Source organism: Macrobrachium nipponense, chromosome 6, assembly GCF_015104395.2.
Source record: "Macrobrachium nipponense isolate FS-2020 chromosome 6, ASM1510439v2, whole genome shotgun sequence".
Lineage (NCBI taxonomy): Eukaryota > Metazoa > Arthropoda > Malacostraca > Decapoda > Palaemonidae > Macrobrachium > Macrobrachium nipponense.
The window spans coordinates 110434407-110441906 of NC_061108.1; positions in this window are offsets into that span (position 1 = coordinate 110434407).

Below are 7500 nucleotides of genomic sequence, written 5' to 3' on the forward strand. Positions count from 1 at the left end.
ACAATATAGATATATATACGCATTAAACTACAAATGTCCTTTAATATCTCATTCGCACTACCTCAGAATTAATATATTTTCATATATGTTAAACGAAGGGGAATTTTTTAGTTGATAGTAATTTCGTCAGCTCCCGGGGGCGAACCTAGGAACCAAGAAATCAGGACGTACAGTGAAGCGTTTCACTGTACGCCCTGATTTCTTGGTTCATAGATTCGACCTCGGGAACCGACGAAATTATTATTATCAACTAAAAAATTCCCATTTGGTTAACATATAAGAAAATCTATTAATTCCGAGGTAGAGCGAATTAGATATTAAAGGACATTTGTAGCTTAATGCGTATATATGGATCACGGCGATGTGATCAGACTCATATATTATATATATATATATAGATATATATATATATATATATATATATATATATATATTATATATATATATATATGTGTGTGTGTGTGTGTGTGTGTGTGTGTGTGTGTAAAATAATCCACTTCGCCTAAGAACATTTGATCCCTGAGGGCTTATAGTAGATTCACATCAACTGTGCATTGATGTCTAGGCCAGACCCTTACGACGCTCCTGATTGTCTTTTGATAAGCCAATCACAGGGCTAGAAACTCTCGGTCTCTCGAGAGAGTTCACATAGGCAGGATGTATGTTCCGCCTCTCCTGAGGGATACTTTTGAAAGACGTAGACTTCAAGAGAGGTGGAACATTGATCCTACCCATGTAAACTCTCAACAGAGACTGAGATTTTCCAGCCCTGTGATTGGCTTATCAACAGCCAATCAGGAGCGTCGTAAGGGACTGACCTAGACATCAAATGCACGGTTGATGTGAATCTACTATAGTACTAGATACGGTGAAACAGTGATTCATCTACTAGTCCCTTGCTGGTCAAATGTTTTTCGCCCAGGGGGATCAAATGCACTTAGGGACATTTGATCCCCACAGGCTAGTACTAAACACTGCAAAATACATTTGATACCCCAGGGGCTAGTACTAAACACGGCGAAATACATTTGACTCCCCAGGGCCTAGTACTAAACATGGCTAAACAGTGTAGATGAATCACTGTTTCACCGTGTTTAGTACTAGCCTTTGGAGTTCAATTGTACATAAGCGAATTGGTCATTTCACGTATTTACTAATGATTTCGTGAAATCCCTGATTTCACATATTCCTTGTAACACACACACATAACATACATATATATATATATATATATATATATATATATATATATATATGTATGTATGTATGTGTATATATATTTATATATATATATATATATATATATATACACACATACAAATATCATATATATGTAAATTTTAACAGCGAAAGTGAAAATTAATCTTTTTATTATAGATCTTTAGAAGCAAATGCGGTTATACTAATCACTGCTAAAGTGAAAGTAATGTATCAACTGTAATGTGTATTAGTTTATTATTTTAGCATTTATCTTAATGATGCAATTACTCATTATACTTTAAAGTAAGAAGCTCCTTAGATTTCGTACATCCCGACGTTACTTTTGAAATTATCTTTTGTTTTCACATCGTATTCGAAATTAAGAAATGCTATGTATAACTATTTTTTATTGGAACGAGCATGAAAAGGTCTGTCAATGTCAGTTTTTCTACGAATGCTGCAGATCACTCCTGCAAACTATTTATAGGTTTTTATTTCCATGAAGAATAAAAAAAAAACAAGGAAAATATCAGACTAAAATGTACTTATGCTTTTAAGTGCCTGCAAAAGTTGCAAAGACCCGCTTTGCCAAATGACTAAATTTCAACCCACGAAAGCTCTCTCCTCGTTAATGACTTGGGTAAGCGTTTGGTCCTCGAGCAATGCTTTTAGGCTTAAGTGACCCTTAAAGTGTTGGTCTTTCTCAGACAAGCTTTAGTCAAATGACTATTCATGACAGCAAGGATAATGGCCATCCAGCGGATCATCATGAATTACAAGTCACGAAATACTATTACTTTTATTTATTCCTTTTCGTTAAATAATTTTGTTTGCCTTCCTAACTGCATATTCTAAATTGAGGGTAAAACGGCGTGCTCCAGTTAAGTTATTTTCCTACACTATTGTTACATTCGGATAATAGCTTCTATAAAATATCGTAGATGATAAACAATTCATTCATCATTATGGTAATTTGAAAAAAATTCTATTTTAGGAATGTACAGAAAATTATTATAGCTAAAATCCAATATTAAATTTAACGATTGTATATCCTTGTACCCCTCATTTTTCTGTCACATTTCAAGAGAATAGATATTTTTTGTATGTGAAAATATAACAGTAACCGTTAGTCACAATTATTGCAATATAAATTTGTTATATAACTGTAAATGGCTATACTAATGGAATATAGTACGTGAAAACACATCTATGAATGTTTTTCATAGAAATAATGTAGCAAAATGACCTAAGTTGAGCGAAAGTTTTCTGTCATTGAAATAGATTTCGTTTATTAATGTATAAATTTTACAGTTCAGTACAATACGGACTTCGGTGTTTTAACATAATATAAATCACAACTTGGTAAATTTACTTTGCCTGCCAAACTAAAAATTACAGTTTTACCTCTTAGGTTGCAAGGCAGGAAACCTTAGAAGCTACGAGTATTTGATTACATTCATTCTTCATACATTGCTCTCTCTCTCTTCTCTCTCTCTCTCTCTCTCTCTCTCTCTCTCTCTCTCAATGCACACTGAACAAAATTTGGAAAATTACGAAAACTCATGGAATAACAACACAACCTGCAAAATGATCGTGCTGTAATCCAAAATTTAGGAACTTTTAATTTTAATAAAAACTGTGTATTAAAATGCTTGAAAAGAAAATTAGGTGCAAGCCTTTTTCATCATCATTATGCGCTGTCAAATGTTGTAATAAAGTAGATGGCATATAAATAGTCTCTATTCTTTTATAATTTATGGAAAATTCTTTCATGCCATGCCATAAAACGTGAGTGATAAAACTTATCTGCGCACGTACTGTTCATGAACTCTGTTAACTGTTTACCAATTTCAAAAATAAAGTTTTCACACACACACAATTTTCTCCAAATAAGACAAAAGTCCACGTTCGGAATATTATCTACAATGCAAAAACCTTTTCGATTCATTCCAAAGATTTCTCTTACAACAATAGGTTGGTTATGAGATGAAAGGGTACTTGTATGTAAAAACTCGGTACTTTATATTTGTTCACGTCATAATGTTCCTGACTTTATATAACCAAATAACTACGGAAACGCTTTTTTAAAAAGAGAATCTTGACCTTTATAAATCAGTGATAAATGTGGAATGATACACTGAAATTATTTCTATTACTTGCTATAATAAAACATTGCCCGTCATATAATCATCCTATTTTCTGTTGCACACATGAACATATATATATATATATATATATATATATATATATATATATATATATATAGTATATATATATATATATATATATATATATATACGGATGTAAGTACTGTCAGTATACCCCACTTATTGCGAATTCGCCTTATCAAAGGAATGACATTTTAACTGTTTTAAGATATACTTTTGAATATCAATAACAAGCTGCTTGACGATACAAATTTTAGCTTTATGTATAAACAGACTGAATACCAGACAAAGTGATAATACTAAAACGACATTACCAACAAAAAGTTACTGACATCCTCCTCGTCAGGGAGCGGAATATACCGTGTTCGAATGCACTGGAATCCGAAAACTTCAGGAGGCTGTCTTGCAAGTTTGCTCAATTTCGCAACATTCTCCTCAGATCATCGAAAGTTTTTTCCCGGTTTGTAAAAGCAAATGAAAAATGCGAAGAAGTTGATGCGTCGACAAGACCGAAAATTCGGAGAGTAATTTCAAGAAAATGTTTTCAATGCAGTCCACACTATCAGTATTTTGCTTCCATAAATTATACGTTAATGTTCTGGTTATAGTAAAAAAAAACACGTTAAAAGCGATAAAAATGTATTTCAAAGGCCAAAAGAAAGGGCAAAGGTATTTTTAAAGACCAAGGGTTATTTTAAAAGCACAAAAAGAAAGTCGTTCCGGTGAGGGTGAAATAATAAAATCTTTCATTAATAATAGAGTTTCAAATGTTATGATGGTAATAAGTATCTTCCAGAAATTCATTGAAACAAAATATTATTATTATATATATGGAAATGACGTGAGCTTTTTCATTGACACGATGAAAAATGTATATTTATACAAATAACCCTTTTTAATCATTACGTATTGTTGAATTCCAGTCTCTCAGAAATCGAAATGGAAATGTATAGGTTTAATAGATAATTGGAGAACACTGGTGGATTAATTCTAAGGTATTATCCGAGAAACCCTCAGGTTTCATGTTAACAGTTATTGGATATTGAGGCAGCTGCACCGATAGTTGTCCCTTCAATATTTAAGTTTCGTTTCCCTCTTATTATATAAAAATACTCATTTAATTACGCATAATTTGAATTCATGGTATATGCAGGTTTTAAGCGAATAAACTGTAATGCTATATAGTTTGATAACTTAAATGCAGTGCAATGTGACATACTATGTCGGTTAACGATAACGACTGAAAAGATGATAATGTTACGATGGAGCAAAACAGAATTCGAATCACTATACTGAAAATAGTCATCTAGGATAACATTCTTGCAAAAGGAGAAACATTTTGTAGGCATAGCCGGCAGTAATGTCTTTTAGTGAACGGGTATTATTATTCCTTTTCATATCTTTTTTTCTTTAATTGACTAACTACCACGTGGATGAGTTCTGCTAACATCACCGAACACTTAGTTCAAATGCGTACAGTTGAAATAGGGTAACAGTTAGAATTATATAAATTTTGTTGCCAGATTGCTTTTATAACCTTTTCATATAAGGTTTATTTTACATTTGATTATGTAATGGTCGGTGAGAAAAACAACGTTCCTCATTATCAGTATATTTTATCGAATGTAAAATCAACCCAAGCTCTTTATTTACATGCGTAAGCCGTGTTCGACTGGAATGACATTTAATACTTAAAAAGACTGTCATGCAACTTGTCCATATCTGCAGTATTGTCCTGATAATCGGAAGATTTTCCCAGTTTGCAAAACAAAAACATAAAAAAAAGGAAAATGGAAAATGCTGAGAAGACGATGGTTCGACAGGAACTGAAACTTGGGGAGTTATGCCATATCACCTTTTATCAGTGGTATCAAGAAAGCACTCACTTCAGAGGTTTGCTGATGTTCTCGCGTCAACTGAACAAACAAGTTGAGGAAATGCCAAAAAGTATTTCAAAAGAACAAATAAAATGTCTCCTTGGGAGTATGAAAAGAAAACAAATTAGTAAACAGAGTGTCTTCTGCAAGAGGGAAAAAACATCTTTCACAAACATATCGATACGAAGTAATGTAAGTATACGAAGAAGACATGAGCTGCAAAATAAAAAGAAATTAACATTTTACAAAGATGTTTAAATAAAAGCATTCACAAGCATTGTTTATTACAGATTTAAAAACGGTCATATAACAATGGAAGAATAATTACGTTTTGATATTGTTATAATATTGCAACAATTTGATAGATAATTGGGGACATTTGTGGTATAATTCCGTGGTATTACCCGAGAAGCCCTCACGTCTCATGTTAACTGTTATTGGATATTGCCTTAGTGCATGCAGTAAGCAGTTTCATTGTCATTTGCCCTTCAGTGCTACGTTGCATTTCTCTATTCCTTCATAAAATAAGAATTTTGTCAGATTATTTGACAAATTCTATGGAATATACGCATATGCTACCAACACGTCTAGGTGCAAGAGTATGTTACATATTAACTCAAGTTAGTAAAAGTTAATAATGTCAGTTACCAAGGGGAAGAAAGTCTGCTGACTGTCCTTTCTCAAAACACAAATTCCCACTGATAAATATCCCATTTTCTCGAGTTGAACGTAAATACAAATCTTCACACAGCCTTCATATCAATATTACAAATAAAGCTTATTTCCAATGTTCTTAAATATTTTAAATTGAAGGATGAAGGAAAAGGAACTCATGTGTAAATTCATACACTTTAAGCTCACTTGTGGCATGAATAGCCTATGCGTGTATGCATGGAAAGAGAGAGAGAGAGAGAGAGAGAGAGAGAGAGAGAGAGAGAGAGAGAGAGAGAGAGAGAGAGAGAGAGTAATATTTTTTCTCCAGTAGCTATTATGCGAGATTAGTTAGGTTTTGCAAACAGGTAAAGGCATGTCAAATTCTGATCTAGCTAAGTACAGTTTTTTTTATTTAGATATGTTTTTGGTCCTCTTAATCCAAATAACGGCCAATGAAAGCTGCTTGTTTCAAAGTTGATTTTTGATTGATTTAATCGTCATTGATTTTGACCCTTGACTATTTACATGCTATGAAAATCATCAGTCATATTCCTCACAACAGAATTACAGTGAATAAGATTATTTCCAAAGGTTACGTAAATTGCATACACCATTTCACTATATAATGCGAAATATTTTAAGATTAATCGAGTAATAATAATAATGTTTTGTGTTAATCATTCCTGAACAGCGCCTATATTTCTGTTTAACATAGTTTAGACGACTGCCACCGTTTTGAAGCTGAAGGGTTGACCATGGCAATTAGTAAAGTCTTTCAAAACCGATGAGAATTTCGAGTTGAATCTCTGATTGCCAAAGTTTTTAGGTAGTTTAAAAGCCATCCATGTACATCAGTAGTCGACGACTTGCCACAAAACTTGCATTTAGCTCTCTCTCTCTCTCTCTCTCTCTCTCTCTCTCTCTCTCTCTCTCTCTCTCTCTCTCTCTCTCTAGACGAATTGTCATTGAATAACGGTATGTATAAAATCTTAATAGTATATTTGTATCTATAAATAATTTTTCGATAATGCTGGTAATGCCTGCCGTATTCTAGTTCTTTTTCTCCACTAGACCGTATCTGAGTCCATAGTTCTAGCTTATATAAACATTGAACTGATTTAGGATTTGTTCAAGGTGAAGTGATTTAAAATTGGTAGTACTAAATGTTCAATAACAGTTTGAATGTTTACAAAATGAGCCATATCTTTCCTCGCTCTATGACGTTTTCGAAATTTGCTTATAATTGATTATATTTCAAAATATATAGTTGACATTTCTCTTAATGATGTGCGTTATGATGGGTGACCTTTGTTGAGGAAATGCACAATTTCATTTTAAAGGAGGCGTCGAGTTTATAAAACTCACATTGTATGTTGCGTTCACTTCTATTTATATCATCTTTACCTGATTTTAATAAGAAATTCTATTTCTGTTATCCATTTTCCATCTGATAAATTCTGGGTTGTTGTTTTGGTTACCAAAAACCCATTATGTATGACGTTACTGCGTGAAGTTTACTTCCCTGTTGAAGTAATTTTATCAGGTTTATACCCTTTGCTTATTCTTTTTCATATCATTTTATATTACCAATGAATTTCTTA